At 47.8% G+C, this 16,393-nt stretch overlaps 1 protein-coding gene across 1 annotated transcript in view; it reads left to right on the top strand.

Moving 5' to 3' along the window:
* Nucleotides 1-1,133: 1,133 nt before the first annotated feature.
* Nucleotides 1,134-16,393, top strand: part of Rbpj (recombination signal binding protein for immunoglobulin kappa J region) — a 186,727-nt gene continuing 171,467 nt past the window's right edge. The window contains exon 1 of the mRNA XM_075943533.1: nucleotides 1,134-1,153. The gene's annotated coding sequence lies outside the window, so the exon portion shown is untranslated. The remainder of the gene's footprint in view (nucleotides 1,154-16,393) is intronic.

Here is a 16,393-nt window from a genome sequence, read left to right as displayed (position 1 = left end):
TCACTGCACTTTGGTAAACTGGATGGACTGGGCTTGGTCACCTTCTCTGACTAGAAACATTAGTGTTTCTTTCAGGCCTATGACATGGCCTTTGCTGGCCAGGGGAAGAAGAAATCATTCTTTACAATGGTGATGATGAGCGCCCATGGTCTACCAAGTACAGGGCTAGGTGCTTCCATGGATTCGTTTATCTATTCTTTCCCACCGTCCTAGGAACGAGGCAGCACTATTGTCCCCATCTTATAGCACAAACGGAGCCATGTAAGAGATTTAGTAACTTGACAATGCCACATCACAGGTCTATGCCCCTGTGCACAGTTAGGTTCCACAGTGTGTGGTCCAATGGTCATGTCAGGGTGCCTGACCTATGGATGGAGACTGCCTTTCAATTGACTTCTCCCACCCAACCCCCCTCCCAGATGAACTATTGATCGCGCTGGCAAGTGCTAGAAGCCTGGGGGACTCGGAAAGGAACAGCTGTGCTATACCTGGGTGACACCAAGGAGAATATCATGCTATAGGTCAGTAGGACTTGCTACCTGCCATTCCACATCACTGCAGCTCAACTATCAGAGCCACAAGACTGGAAATCTGGCCCACGGACGAGTAGGCCTCCAGCTAGGATTTGGAGGATCAAACACTCACTCAGCGGTTTCAAGTCAGCAGAAATAACTGGTTAGAATTTCCAAGGCATCCTCTACACACAAAGGCAAAGCCAATCGGCCTGAGGGAGCTGTAGTACCTTTTAGCCTCTTCCCCCCTCCCCTGGTAATTTATTTCTAGGCTTCTTTTTATATTAAAACAAAACAAAAACAGGTCTCAGGTTTCAGGATCTGCTGAGGGAAAAGAAGCGAGGAAGATTATCTTGTTTGTTCTAATAAACACTCTCTAGCATCAAGGAACTTACTTTCTGACCCTCCAGCCCACACTGGGAAAAGGGCTTGTGTTTGCATTTTCCTCTTACAGGGAATGCTCAGTTTCCCCCCCTTTGACACTGACACTTTCACTTCCTTTGTTAGGGCTAAGCGGCCCACACACGGGTGGACTGGACGGCACTGCCTCTTTCAGGGCATCTCGAGACCTGTTTCCAGAGGAGCCTAGGTGGAGAGTTTCTTTTCGTGATGACTGGGCTATTCTACCCACCACTGTTGAGGTGAGTGATTATCATGGATCCTTTAATATCTTCGGTTCAAGGTGTGTGTGTGTTACTGGGCCCAGAGCCCCTGGCCCCACACATACTAAACACTCTACCATAGGTTTCTGCTCTTGGTTCAAGAGATAAGTAGATTCCTTTTTGATGTTCGTATCTCAGGATGTGTGGAATAACCATCCCCTTTGCCATGAAACCTCTGCATGGAATGTTCTATGGTCTCACCGTCTCTTTGACGGGACTGTACAAGGCGCAGCTGAAGGCGGGGAAGGGGCTGCAGTAGCTGAGCTATCTGTTCTTGGAGCGGCTTCTTTCTCCCTGGCTCTCAAAGCCAACAACACAGCCTCTGCCTCAGAGTCCTTTGCTCCCCACCACGCTCTCCTTTGAGACACGCTTCCTTCTCCTTTATGTAGCCTCACAGAGACGCGCCAGGAGTTTTTTGGAGCCAAAGATACCCACGGTCCCTCAGGGTATGTAAAGGGTAGATGTTTCTTTTTAAATAAGTTCGTCTCAAAATGCACTCCGGAAGGTGAAACCAAGGAAGAGGGCTATTTGCCTAAAACAGGCCCCTTTCGTGAAGCCCTTGAAGCTGCCAGGCTAGATGAAGGACAAAAATTAGTTGACCTTGTATCTGCTCTCAAAATGTAAACTAGTCATGATATTCTAGCATCATTCATTCATTCATTCACATGTTTATTATACAATTGCTGAGTGCCTACTGTATACTGGGTATCTAGGGAGCAAAGCAAGTGTTTCCCAAGCGGTGAGGGAGCGAAGTAAGAACACTTGAGAACGAGGGGTGAATTATTTACAAACAGAGCAGGCAAGGGTGAGCTAGAAACGTGGGTTGTGACTGCATTCAAAATGATCCTGGGGTCTGCAGCGTGTTTATGAGAAGGAGAGACTGACAGACCCCTCTACTGAACATCGGTCTGATTTATTCTGAGGGTGTTGTGTTCACGCCAAATGCCTACCTTTCAACATTGAAGCAGAGACATTTAAGAAAAGCCAGGAGGGGAAATGAAGCTATGTTTTAAACAATGGAAAAGAAAATCAAAAAAGGAAGTATAAGAAGCAGAACAATACTGCACTGCAAAGTTCAAGGTCATCTGAGTGAGGTAGAATTCAGCAACTGTGAGTCAGAGCTAGCATTTTTGTTAGCTACATTTTCACCAAACAATAACGCATGGGTCCCTAAAATTTTCTGAAGATTAAACTTGGGACTTTTGTTTTACATGATGTATGTTCAAGCAAGAGGCAGAGATCTCTGAAGAACCAGTGCAGTGAGGGGGGCACACCGTTAATCCTAACACTCTGAGGCACAGGCAGGCAGGTCTCTGAGTTCAAGACCTTCTTGTCTGTGTATCTTATTCCAGCCAGGGCTACATAATAAAACCCTGTCTTAAAAAAAGAAAAGAGAAAATAAGGAGAGACGGGGGGGGGCAGATTTGAGTTGCTGTCAGTACCACTAGGCTGCAGATAAATCCTTAATGCTTCATTTCTTTGAGCCTCAATTTTACCTGCTCCTAAACTGATGACGATAATACTCTCCACTGGAGCTCAGTCTTGCTCCAAAGATATGAGATGTTGTGCATAGCTCACTAATGAGGTACCCAGGGAACAGGGGCTGGGGTAGCTATCCTTTGGGTGGTGTTGGTGGTTTATAATGACAGGATTGAGTGGCCTGAACAGGACACTTAGATACAGAGAACCTGCTCATGGGTTGTGACTCTCCTCTTAGTGACTGTGTGGGTTTTTTTTTTGAAGGCATTTAGGCTTAAAATTCTGAGTTGCCTCATGTGTAACAGTGAACATGCTTGTGCCTTCCTAATTTTATTTTGATGCTCACTTGAAATGACTCTTAAATATAAACATCGCGTATAAATCTGTCAATACTAGGTAGCCTTTGAAAATTAAGCTTGTTGGCTAAAATTCACTCTCCACCCTAGACAGAGAGCATACACAGTAGGGCCGGGATTAGAACCGAGGTGGGACTCTTAGCACTCTTCAGAAGACTCCCAAACAACCATGCATTTTCCACATCCACCCTAAATCCTACAGTGAGGGTGTAGGGGGGGGGGGAGTCTCAGCTCTGAGGGGGAAGGGAGCACTGAGCAGGCTTACAGGGAACAGTTCAGAGGATGAACAGCCACGGGGTTCAGGTAATTCACCAGAGTCAGCGTCCAGGGCCCACGAAGGCAGAGGAAGAGGAGCGGATGACGCGCTCCACTTCCTCTGAGCTTGACAAAGGAGGAAACCAAGGCTGAAGAAGAGAGACTGTTTCCCCTGAGAAGACCCACACCGAAAGCAGAGGGCAACCTGCCACCTGCCTTCTGCCAGGTGCGAGCGCATCTCCCTGGCCCTGCTGCTGGTCTTCATAGGGTTGAACAGCTTGGGCTATCTGATCTCCACAGCACGTAAGTGGGGAGGAGCAGAGAGCAAGCCCAAAGCTGTTGGCTGAGCCACAAAACCTTTCGGTAAAAAACTGCAAGGCAGCAGGGGCCTGGAATTGAGAGCTCAAGCTTCCTCCTACCCTCTGCATTCGTGAAACAGGGGTGGAACTAAACATCTTGCCAGGCTTGTGATACATACAAACAGCTCCTGACTCACAAAGGAAAACGACAAGAGAGCCCGTACATCCAAACAGCTGCCGCCATGCGCTGGCCCCCGCTACCCAGCAGCTGCCGTGAGCTGGGTGCGGGGGGGGGGGGGGGGGGGGGGAACAAAAAGAAAGAAAGGAAAGAAGGGAACAGGAAAAAAGTTCTTGGGCCATTTGCAGATTCCACAAAGTTAAGGCAGAGGACGGGAGGAAGCTGTGGACACAGAACTAAGGAAGAGAATGAACTCTTGGGATCCATCCTCAGCCACCCTGGTGACTGGGCTTGGCTCGGAAAATCCCATCCCAGGGCAGACTGCCCTCCTTCTCCCATCCACACAGCTAGACGCTCACAAGGGTCATATCCTGGCCTCACAGCAGTTTAGGAAGAAGGAAGGGAAGGAATCAATCAGAATGTCAGAGTTCTTGAAATGTTACTCTCCTTTATGACAGTTGAAACATCTACCTCATGGGTTCATACCAAAGGCAAAATGAATCAATAAATGAAGTCCTTCACACTCTGAGTCTGGGCATATCGCCAGTCTTGAAGTTTTTTGAAAGAAAAAAAAATTCTTTTTATAAGGATTCCTATTTTACAGATTAGTAAATAAAGGTTCAGAGGAGTCACATGATTATATAGGCCGTGTAAGTTTAGAGGTGGAGCCGGGTTTCAAACCTAGGTCTTTAAAATCTCACAGCCTTTACCAAGGGTTGTGAAGAGTCCTACCCACCCAGCATAGGAGACTGGGGACAGGTGATATTGGGGGCAACCATTAACAAAGTAGCAAGAATCTATCCCAACAGAGGGTTTCCCTACTAAACGTCAACTGAGCTCTGCTGTACTGGGGAAATGGGAATTCTGTCTGGAGAACAGGGTAAAGTTAGTGCAGGAAAATCTGCGAGTGCCGATCTATAGCCGAATTTCTGGAAAGAGCCCTGTTCACAGGCAGGAGATGTGGGGTGCTGGGGCGGGGGGGTGGGGAGTATGTGGAAGAAGGAAATTTGGAAGGAACCACCAATGAACTCTGTTCCAGGTAAAATTTCATCTCAATCTAACCACACACCCTGGAGACAGAAAATTTTGTTTCTCCACCTACCTCTTGCAACTCACGCCTCCTGATAACTCATTAGCACCCTTGGTAGGAAAGGGATGAGTTCCAGGCGTGTTTGTGGGTCTGTGGGTCTGTGGGAAGCCTAACACTTCCGCTGCCTTGAATTCCGTGAGGGAAACAAGATGCAACCTCTGCGCTTGCAATCAACAGGACACATATACTCCCCCGGCTTCTTTGAGGGGACACTATTGGGGCAGCCGGGAGTAGCAAAATCCAAAAGATGTCAGAAAGCGATGTGAAAGTTGCCGAGCCCCTTGGTGAATGTGGGGTGCTCCCCAATGCCGCTCAGAAAGTGCGGGGCGGGGGGGGGGGCGGAGACTGGAAAAGTGCTTGGAAATGAACTGTGGGACTAGTTGGGAACTGCGCTGTGAGAGGAGCCAGGGGAAAGACCTGCTGACCCTTCAACACTGAATGAACTCACTTTTGAACAGAAGGTTGTTTGCTTTTTTTTTTTCCTGGCATGCAGAGTATCTATACCTGTGGCTTCAGGGTGTTTGGTTTTTGATCCCCAGAAGGGTTTTAGTGAGAGCTGGTTGCTGGACTCTGAATTCTGACCGCTGGGTTTTGAATCTGGCATTCTGTGGCTCACGCCAGGCTCTTTCTTCACTGACTTCTGCGTCAGTGCCCCTGTCTTTATCATGTTCAAGGAGAAGGTATTCCTTACAGCGCTCCTAGGGGGACAGAGAGTTCATGTGTACTTAGTCCATCCTCTGACACTGGCATGGGGCAAACTCTCCAGTCAGATGTAGCTCTTGCCACCTGGACAGTGAGCTGGGAAGCTCTGGCCTCTGGGAACTCCAGGCAGCAGAGATGTGTTCGAACTGGTAATTCTCAGGGACACCCAGATAGGCAATTTTTACAGATGAGTCACGTAAACACATTGTGTTGTGTCTTCGTCTGTAAGGGGACATCGGATGCTGGATTTTGAGCTTCTGTTGTTAAAACGACTAAGAGACTTGGAGAATGACCTCAGAGAAGACTTCTCTGTGTGCACTAGGCCTTTGGGAAACGTGTGTGTGTGTGTGTGTGTGTGTGTGTGTGTGTGTGTGTGTGTGTGTGTGTGAAAGCAGGGCAGGGACTGGGAAGTTCAGCGAGTCAGGCTCTTTCCTCTAACAGTTTCCCAGTGTGATGAAATTCCAAGTTTTCATCTCCAACAGGTAAAGACACCAGCTCCTGAAGCCCAGAGTCGAAGGAAAACTCAGCTGAGTCTCAGGGAACAATGCCTTCTACAGACCCATGTTTTCTTGGCCCCGATTTCAATTCTGGTGGAAAAAAATTCCCTGAGGCCTACGACAGCTGAGCTCCTGGCCTGGAATTCACAAGTGGAGAAGGAGAAAATTATACCCTGAGGCTTCGAGGGCGCCTGCCTGGGCAGCCTTCATTCACATAAAGGCTGGTTAGTGGGCCTGCCACCTGTCCACCTCCAGCCCCCGTAGCCAGGATGCCCGAGTGAGAGAGGGGGTGTGGGGTGTGAGTCAGGGAGGCTGCAGGAGACGCTGAAAGGAACCTTCAGACAGAAAGAACAGAAAGAGGTCACTGCATCACCTCCCACCCCTGCTCCTCTTCCCTTCTGGATGACCTTTACCCCCCTACTCTCTCTCTCTCTCTCTTTTTTTTTTTCAAAAACAACCTTCAGGAAAGTCCCTGTGTCTAATAAAATTGTTGACCTTTCGGACTGGTCAAATAGTCATGCCATGAAGGGAGTTCCCTGAGGTCAGTGTCCCCATCTGGGTTCCTTTAGCCTACTCACCTCCACTCACCGGCTTACAGAGCGTAAACTCCGTGTGTTCAATGCACCACCAGACATCATTTGCTAGGGTCTTCGAGGATGCCCCTTAAGCCGAGGCTTAGCCAGGAACGCTGTTCTCTTATTTCGCATGGAAGTGCTCCACCCCCAGCAGCTCGTCCTTACAGTCCCTCCACCCTGTCTGAGACCGAGGCTCCCCTGTTGAAAGGGGAAAGTGTCAATCATCTTGGGGGCCTCACTTTGAAAGCCAGGGGTGCAAAAATCATGGCAGAGTGTCTCCATCTTGCTTCTTTTCCTTCAGCTTCAAGCAGAAGCTTGTCTGACCAAATGCAGGATGCCAGTTAAACTGGAATGCTACAGGGGCAACTTCTCTAATAACTAAATATTTCCTGGGGTAGACTTACATGTTGTATAACCATATCTTAAGTATTACATGGAAAATACTTTTTAAAAAAAATGTCATTCCTAGGACATTCCCGTTTCACTGGGCATGTGTGTTTTGTATTTCAGAAATCCAGAAACCATTTTTAAGAATAATTCCACACCACTGACTTTCTGAACCCTGCTTTAAAGGTGGGGAAATGGGACGAGGGGAGACTTTATGTGTGCCTGGAACCACTGTAATTTTGAGTGGCTGGGTAGATAGAGAGAGAGGAGATGTTCCCCGAGAAGCACTTATTGCAAGACCAGTGGTAGCAGGACAAAACCACCTGAGGACCCCAGCCTTAAGCTGCAGGATGGATCAAATGCCTGTGGAGGACTCCAAGGCCCCCTCTAAGACAGTGGTTCTCAACCTTCCTAGTGCTTCGGTCCCTTAATACAGTTCCTCGTGTCATGGTAACCCCCAATCACAAAATTATCTTCCCTGCTACTTCATAGCTGTAATTTTGCTATTATTATTCATCATAATGTAAAATCTGTATTTTCCAATCTAAGGTGGCCTTAGGTCTTACATGACCCCTGTGAAAGGGTCATTAACTCCCGAAGGGGTCTCCACCCACAGGACAAGAACCACTGCTCTAAGGAGTCTGGGGGGGGGGGGTCCTTGTACGCCATGTTTTTAAATAACATTGATGCTCAAGGAATGACTGAGTTTTCGCGGTACTTGGTAGCTGACAAGCTGCTCTCCCGAAGGCTCTCAGACTCAAGAACCTTCCACACCACGTTGTGGCACACGGAGGGAGTACTTCACCCATGCAGAAGGACAGTGGCAAATGAGGTCATGGCATACAGCTCCACACAGCTTCGAATTCGAATGTTACATTCATCTAATGCATGAAGGAAACAAACCCACAAGGACTGGAGAAGTTGGCTGGCTGGAAAAAGCAGCCAGGCCTCTCTTGGCTGGCTAGCCTTCCAAGCTCAACCTGTGCAGCCTGACGCCTCCCTTGAACCAGGCTGTCCTGCCAGACCTTAGAGATAGTGCTCTATGCTTCTGTCGGTGTTGTTTCAGGGAGGCAGAGGCCTTGGGAAGAGAGGAGGAAAGGGTGCCCTGTGAGACACTCAGGGGAGCATGGGTGACCATCTCCCCTCCCCTGGAGACAAAGTACTCTTTATTTTGCTTTCCTTCCGAGCCTGGGGATAATCTGAGTTTGCACACAGAAGGCCCAATGGGGTATAGAGAGCTCACCAAGGTCAAGGGGCCTCTCGGCCCTGAAGGTAAATTTGTCATAGCTCTGGGCATCGGGGAACATCTTACTCTGTCTCCCCAACCCGAGAATGCAGCCTTTCTGTCCAGTTCCTCAGACAGAGCCAGGGGAGGGCGGAGAGTGGTAACAGAATGATTTCTAAAGAGCATGTGAACTGAGAAAGTCAGCGCTCTTGTAATTACACTTTGGGTTTTTTTCTGGCTGAGTGATAAATCCTCATTGCAGAAAGGTTTGAAGATCCTGAAAAATCTACCCATTATGGGTGAAAATTACCCATAATCCCCCCTCACAGAGACAGCTACTCCCCTGAGATTATGGTGTATTCCCTAAGAATGGATGATGGGTATAATTGCTCCTATGTTTCGTCTGTTGCTTTGCACTCTGCTTCCCCAAACCTAACAAATCATAATACTTCCCTCACGTTGGGGAAACGCACATCAAAGAGTGCTTTGGTGACTCTTCAGGGAGACGCACTGAAAACGGCTGTCATTTATCTAACTATACTCTTACCTGGACTTTGACATTGCGCCCAGTGTTTTCTCTGATAGAAATAATGGTTGCCAGGGACTCCACCTATGTCTCTGTCAGACCCTTTGGCACCTGTTCCTTCCTGTCTAGAAGCTAACCTAAAATGGTATCTGTCCTGACTAAGGGTACGTGTCTTCTCGTGTGTTTAGTCTGGACTTGCTCTGTACAAAGCTCCATGTTTTCCAGAAGTTCCTGAATGTTGCACTGTTGTTTTCTGTCAGTGCAGAGGCTGTGCTTTCTTCCGCTGCTGGTTTAGCCGGCAAATGCGGCTCTGCAGTCACCGGCCTGTTTCTCTGGAAGCGTCCAGGCCGCTCAAGCCACAGCCTGGCGGGAATTCTGTTCCCGCAGGCAACAGCTATGTCCCTGCTACGAAACTCAGCTTTTAGTTAAACCTCTGTCATTTTATTTATCAATAAGACTCAGGAGTTAAAGGCTGGGGTGAAAACCTGCTAGCTCAGAGAGGTTAGTAGCAACCGGCTGACATTCTGTCTTTGCTGGAGTCTCCAAAAGAGAGCATCCTTCGACTCAGTCAAAACAAAAAAACCCAGGCTACTCTAAGTCCCTCCCCACTACTTCCCGTGCATCTCTCTTTTCTCTTACAAACACCCTACAACTCTCTATGATTGCTTTCCATCAACTAGTTGCTAACTCAGCCTCCCGACCCAAGGTGCAAATACAAACTCAGGGTTCACAGTGCGATCAAATGTCCCACAGCAGTACAAGGTGAAAAGCCTCTATAGACACTTCTAGAACAAGTCCCAGTCAAGCAGAGGTGCCGCTGTTACAGCAGAGTCTCAAGACTGACAGGCCCAGGCTGGTGGACTCGGACTACTCTTTAAGAGATAAAGAAGAAATCCAGGGACCAATTTCAGGCATCAGAATACTCACTGCAACAGGGCCAGGATGATACAAGTCTTGAGGATGTTGCTACTTGGAGTTTTCACGGGACCACTGCTTGCTGATTTACTTAATGACAATGTTGGGCTCCAAATTCCCTCTAAAAGACAGTCTTAAGTGTTCTCAACTTGGACAGGGCTGGCCTTAAAAATAAACAAATAAGTTACATAAGCCCAAATTTTGGAGGCTTGGGTTCTGGAAGCCAAGGCTGGGGCTAGGATGAAAGAATTCACCAGCCATCTTGTGGTTGGGCCTCACGTGCTATCTGCTGTTCGTAGGGTGGAGCAGTTGGGAGATTCAGCTTCCAATTTGAATGCCAACACCCATCAGGGAAAAAAAGAAAAGGCAAGCGTAACTGCTGGCAATGATGCCAATCTGTCTGTTCTTTCTCTTCCTCCCAGTGTTGGAGGTTCTGGGAGGTTCTGTGGTCTTTGAGAATATCATCTTTTTGCTTCAGTACTGGCTGCATTTGGGGGAAGTGAGGTGATTGTGGTGAATTACTTTTTGAAGGCTTTTAAGGCTTCTCTGGGAAGACAGATGCCAAATTCCTCACAGTCACTAGGGTGAATGGAGCCCACCCGTGTCCAGGGCTCTGGTAGGGCACGGAGTAGCCCTGAATATCCAAAGTAGTGTGTGCAATGCAATATCCCATGAGTCCACTCATGCAATGTTTTATGCAACACAAACCTGCAGGTCTTAGGAAAGGGAACTGCCAAGGGCCTGATGGAAACCATTAGGCAATGTTGGGGCTGGGATTTGAGGACAACGTGTTCCCACTTGGTTACTAGCACAATTGGGGGGTACTGGGGTCTTCAGGAGGTGGGCCTAGTGGATCACTGAAGGCATGCCACTGGAGATGAATCGGGATCGCTGCCCCTTTTCCTCCTTGCTTTCCGGCTGCCATTAAGTGAGCAGCTTTGCGGCCTTGCCACAGACACAAAGCACTGGCCAACTGACCATGAACTCAAATATCTGAAACCACGAGCCCAACAAACCTTTCCTCGGTTCAACTTGATTGTTGTGTGGGCAGTCTGTCATAGCAACAGAAGGCTGATTTACATAGGCAGCTATAACAAAATACTATACTAAGCCGGGCGGTGGTGGCACACTCCTTTAATCCCAGCACTCGAGAAGCAGAGGCAGGTAGATCTCTGAGTTCGAGGCCAGCCTGGTCTACAGAGCAAGTTTCAGAACATCCAAGGCTACACAGAGAAACCCTGTCTCAAGAAAACAAAAAAAGAAAAGAAAAAAAAGAAAAGAAAAGAAAAAGGAGCACACAAACAGCCATAATAACCTGAAAAGGTTTAATGTCTGTCCTGGAGTTCGTAGAGCACTAGAAAATGCTAATGTCTTCCCAGAGTACCATAGAGCAAGCACGCCCATGTGTCGTGAGTAGGTCCAGTCAGGATTTGGCAGCAGCTAGCTTCCTGGAACCCAGGATGTTTGTGGCCTGGGAATCAGAAGGATTTTCCAAAGTCGGAGAGTGTAATGGTTTTTAAAATAGTGTCTGGATTTGTGTAAAACTACAGGCTGGATCGGAGCAAGTTCCTACTGGGAACCTCTTGTGGGGACAAGGTTTGTCAGTTTGGACAGATAGCTCCTCTCATGGAAAGCACGGCACACCAGTGGCTATGTTTAATACGATGACTTGTGCTTCAGAATAATGTGTGTTTATACTTCTCACAAATGGAGAGACATTCCCAAATGTTAACAGTGACTATCCCAGCTGGCAGAATTACAAGTGATATTTTTCTCCCCTTTACTTTATCCTGTTTTAATGAATTTTTTACAATGAGTATGCATTAATAGTCAGAAAATTTTAAGTTTTTTTATCTTAAAAATACTCCGATGTTATTAGATTGGTACAGATAAAATACTGTGAAGCTTTTTAAAAAAATAAAATAAGAGCTGGGTGTGGAGACTCATGCTTCTAACACCAACGTTTGGAGTACCAAGAATTCAAGTAGCCAGGAAGAGGACCATGAATTCAAGACCATCCTTGAAGGGCTACAGAGTGTCACTATGCCCCCCTAATACACACACAAAGGAAAAAAAAATACATAGAAACAAATAGTTAAATTTTTTTAAAAATGAGATTAAAACAACCAGAAAACAGTGTTTGTTGGCCACTTGCAGTTCCGGAGGAGGACACTCACTGTGACTTTTCAGGCATTACTGTCTTTTTCTTCCCAATTTCAGTACAATGAGACTATTATTATGCCAGAGCATCGGGGATGGCTGAGGGCCACAGAGGTTAAGTGACGTGTCCAAGGTCACACATCTCAGAAGGAGAAGAGCCAATACTGGAAACCAGGACATCTGCCTTCTGAAGTTGTAGGCAACTCCATATGAGACTAGGAGTCGGCAGAACGGTGGTGTCTGGATTCGGCCTTGAACACCCAGGATTCAATGAAAGACCCTGGAGTCAGGAAGGAAATACAGCCAAGAAAGAGGCAAAAACAGCCAGTAAAAAAGTCCTGGCAAGCGGGTAGCAGTGCTAGACACAGTCCCCCAAGGGTTAAGCATCCCTTGTTCAAAAAAAAACAAAGGACTGGAATGAGTGGGTATGTAGCTCACTTGACAGAACGCTTGCCTAGCAGGCACAAAACCCTGGGTTCCATCCTCAGCACCACACAAACCAGGCCTGATGGTGCTTGCCTATGGCCCAGCCTTACCTACTTAATTGTTCAAGACCAGCCTGAGGTGCATGAAGCTCTGTCTCATTTGCTACCTGCAACTGTGGTTATATGTGATGGCTGAACCCTGTTGAGCATCTTGCTTCTTTCAAAACAACAACCACATCATCCTTTTTTCTCTCCCCAAGAGCAGCCCAGAAAGCACACCTTGGCTCAGTGTGCAGCTCAAAGGAAGGAATAGGTGGGGAGGTACTATGCAGTCTGCAGGGGCCTTGGAATAGGTGGGGAGATACTGTGCAGTCTGCAGGGGCCTTGGAATAGGTGGGGAGGTACTGTGCAGTCTGCAGGGGCCTTGGAATAGGTTGGGAGATACTGTGCAGTCTGCAGGGGCCTTGGAATAGGTGGGGAGATACTGTGCAGTCTGCAGGGGCCTTGGAATAGGTGGGGAGATACTGTGCAGTCTGCAGGGGCCTTGGAATAGGTGGGGAGATACTGTGCAGTCTGCAGGGGCCTTGGAATAGGTGGGGAGATACTGTGCAGTCTGCAGGGGCCTTGGAATAGGTGGGGAGATACTGTGCAGTCTGCAGGGGCCTTGGAATAGGTGGGGAGATACTGTGCAGTCTGCAGGGGCCTTGGAATAGGTGGAGAGGTATTGTGCAGACTGCAGGGGCCTTGGAATAGGTGGGGAGATACTGTGCAGTCTGCAGGGGCCTTGGAATAGGTGGAGAGATACTGTGCAGACTGCAGGGGGCTTTGCCAGCAATCAGAGAGAGCAGCCCTTCGCCAACTAGGCCACACTACTCAGTTCTGCGTGGAGCCAGGCGTCAGATGCATGCTAAAAGGATATATGAGTTTTATAGAAACAACATTCGAGGCTGGTGTGGAGAGAGGCAGAGAGAGCTCTGTGCCACTGGGACCCAGAGTCGTTGCAAACATATTTGTTTAAGCTAAGCTTTAAAGAAGACTGACCAAATTCTCCTTGGCTAACTTTGAACTAACTGAAGAGGAGGCTCAGAATAATGCTTGCATCTGTAATGTAGAACACTCATTTCAGAACAGTGTGGCGTTCTTATACTGCAACAACCACCAGAAAAATGTGCCTGCTTGTCCTTCCGCATAAATATGGACTGAATGTCTATAATGCGGAACGCTTTAGGATAGGAATGAGTGAGTTCCACCAGTGTGCTGTGGGAACAGGCACGGTGTGACTGAGTCAATGCTACTTTAGCACAGGCCAAAGTGGGTTATTTTTGTAGGTACCCTGACATGATATCTTTCCCCCCACTTTCTTCAGTTCCTCAACACCCTACTATGGCCTGCAAGTACCTCTGCCCCAAAACTCTAAAACATTAATTATCCAATGAGTTAAAATGTGTTTTCAGTGGTAGCAAAGATTTACCCATGCATTTCCAGAAACTCTGTATCACCAAGGTCTTGGAGGCTGGCCTGGCTTCCCCATAAGCTCATATCCAGAAAAGCAGGGAAAAAAAAGTTTGATTGCAATTCCTGAGTTATAACCTGCACACTGCTCTGTGTGGAGCCGGGCCTCCGACAACACATGCTAGATGAATGAACGAGCTTTATGGAAACAACATTCAAGGTTGGTGTGGAGGGAGGCAGAGAGAGCTTGGAGTTTGCCTTGTTTGTTTGTTTTGTGCTGGGAACTTAATCTGGGACCTGTGCATGCTGGGAAAGAGTTCAACCACTGAGTTATGTCCGCAGCCCATCTGATTTATACCTTTTAAAACAAAATTCAGGAGCGCCTCAACTGTGACCCTCATGTATTCTGACACATGCTCAAGACTGCTACTTGTATCTCAAGATCATAATGAATATCTCCCCCACTTCTCTCAGTATTCCCTCCTTCCACTTTTCAATTTTTATAGTTTACTATGTACAGGCCAGGGAAGGGGGAGGAATGAGCTCTCAGGTTCTCGTGGTAGCTGTCCCCCTCATCCAGTGCTGTCCCCTCATCCAGTGCAGACGTGTCTTCCCAGTGCCACTGCTGGACCCGACCTAGTTCTTTAGAATCAGCTTTACTCCACAGTTCTGTCTTGGTTGATTTACTTTGCAATGCGGGGGACTGACCCCTGGCCTGCTGTCACATGCAAGGCAAGTGCTGTACCCCAGCTCTACCTTGGATCACCCCAACAAATGAGACAGCTAGAGGGTAACCACTTGATCTTCGTGTGGAAAAAAAAAGTTTTGGGAAACTTTGTATTAGCATATCTTAAACCTACCTAGTCATGGGCTTCCAGAGGATAGCTGCACACATGTGTATTTTTTCTATATTCAGCCCTGTTGTCCTGTCCTATTCCTATCTCGCTAAGATTCCTCCTCTTCCCTCCCGTCCATCTACTTTCATCCATTCACTCATTATTTATCTATTTTTTAATAACTTCCCAGGTTTCATTAGGGTTGCTTGCAGAGTCCCGGCTTGGTGGTTATTGTAGGGATTTGGCCTCCTGACACAACTGGAAAAAAATGTGTTTGGCTCCTCTGACACCCATTCCTAGTTACTGCCACTCAGGGAGGTGTAGAGCCCATGAGACCCTGCATGAGGAGACTTTAGAACAGATTTAAGCCTGGTCCATGGTGTAGGGGTACCTGGCCACCTCCTGTGTCCTCTCACCAAGACTCACAGCCCATCACAATTTATCCAAACACTTCAGAGAATGTGGCAGACGTCACTTAAGAGGAACCATGGCCATAGCAATGGAGATCTCTGCACTGGGTCCAAAAATGGGAGCAAGAGATTGAATGTGACCCCAGCTATAGCAAAGCAGAGATTTATAGTCAGAGAGAGTGGCGTCAGCGGGTATGGGGGGAGGGTTTGGAAAGGGAGCATCAAGGAACGTATCCTCTTTAGACCAGCTTAAGGGGACTGCAGCTGGAAGGGGGCTGGAGAAATAATCCATGAGGGTGGCCAGACTCCAGTGGCTGGGAGTTTGGATAAGCTGATCTAGCAGGATTCTACACAGACAGCGAGGAAGGGTCAAGGTCATGGCTCAAAACGCAGAAGACTAAAAATGGGCGGAATATGGCTTTGGTCAAAGGAGAGCATCGAGCCAGGGCCAGGCTGTGGGACTGCTGCAGCTGAGCATAGTGGCATGCCCTGAGTCACTCTAAGGTGGTGATGGTTTGTCAGGAGGAAAGATAATAGATAGCAAGCAAGCTGTAAAGGCAGAGTTTGCTTCTGCTGTTCTGGGGGGTGTATTGTGAGTGTTTTAAGAAGGGGGTACATCTTGCAAGTGGGTTCCTTCTGTAACCAGAAGGATACTGAGGGTGCCTTCCCCTCTCTACTTTCTTGACTTCTCTATTCACAGCCTCTCCCTGTGTCAGAATCTTCAGCGAAGTCATTTGGGAGACAGCGGCCGGCGATGGGGGGAAACAGCTCTTCCACGGAGCTGCCCAGGGCCACTTTGTTTTCCTTGTTGCTGTAAAGCAAATCGCAAGGCCATCTTTGCCCAGGCCAAACATCTGAAATTAGAATTATGAGGTCTGATGCAAGAGGCCAGGAAAAATTTCTTGGGATGGTTTGATGCTTTCTGGTTTACAGCTTTGTACCAGCGACCTGCAATAGCAATTACCCAGCCTTCCTCAGCTCCTCCATCTCGCCTTCTGAATAAGCCGTTATACAATGACTCAGAGACCATGGCAGCCTGTGTTAAGAGGGTCACCGGATTCAATTCTCTCTCCAACTCAGCCCTGGGTTCTTAGCATCCCCACAAGGGAATGCAATCTGCCTCTGGGCTGGACAAGGGCTGGGTACAGAAACAGGAACGTGAGTTCCGAGGGCATGTCGGGACAGCGGAAACCTGATGAGCCTCTGCAGAGGGCAAGGGATAGAGTCGTTTCATCCTGCTTCCCTGTGAAAAACAGATCAATGCAAAAGGAGTCCCAGCTCTAGCGTGTATTAACTGTGTGATTCGGGAAGTTTCTGGATAAGGAAATCAAAGCTTTCTGTGCCTTGGTTTTCTTGTCTGCTTGTAACATCAGCACCTATCGCGTGGTTTATGCAGCTTGTAAACTAATTGTAGTATGGATGCTGTATGCGTGTTGGATAAATACACTTGAA

The sequence above is a fragment of the Microtus pennsylvanicus genome, chromosome 12 (genome assembly GCF_037038515.1).
Source record: "Microtus pennsylvanicus isolate mMicPen1 chromosome 12, mMicPen1.hap1, whole genome shotgun sequence".
Classification (NCBI taxonomy): domain Eukaryota; kingdom Metazoa; phylum Chordata; class Mammalia; order Rodentia; family Cricetidae; genus Microtus; species Microtus pennsylvanicus.
Note: the sequence above shows the minus strand (reverse complement) of the source record. Positions and strands in the feature narration are given on the sequence as shown.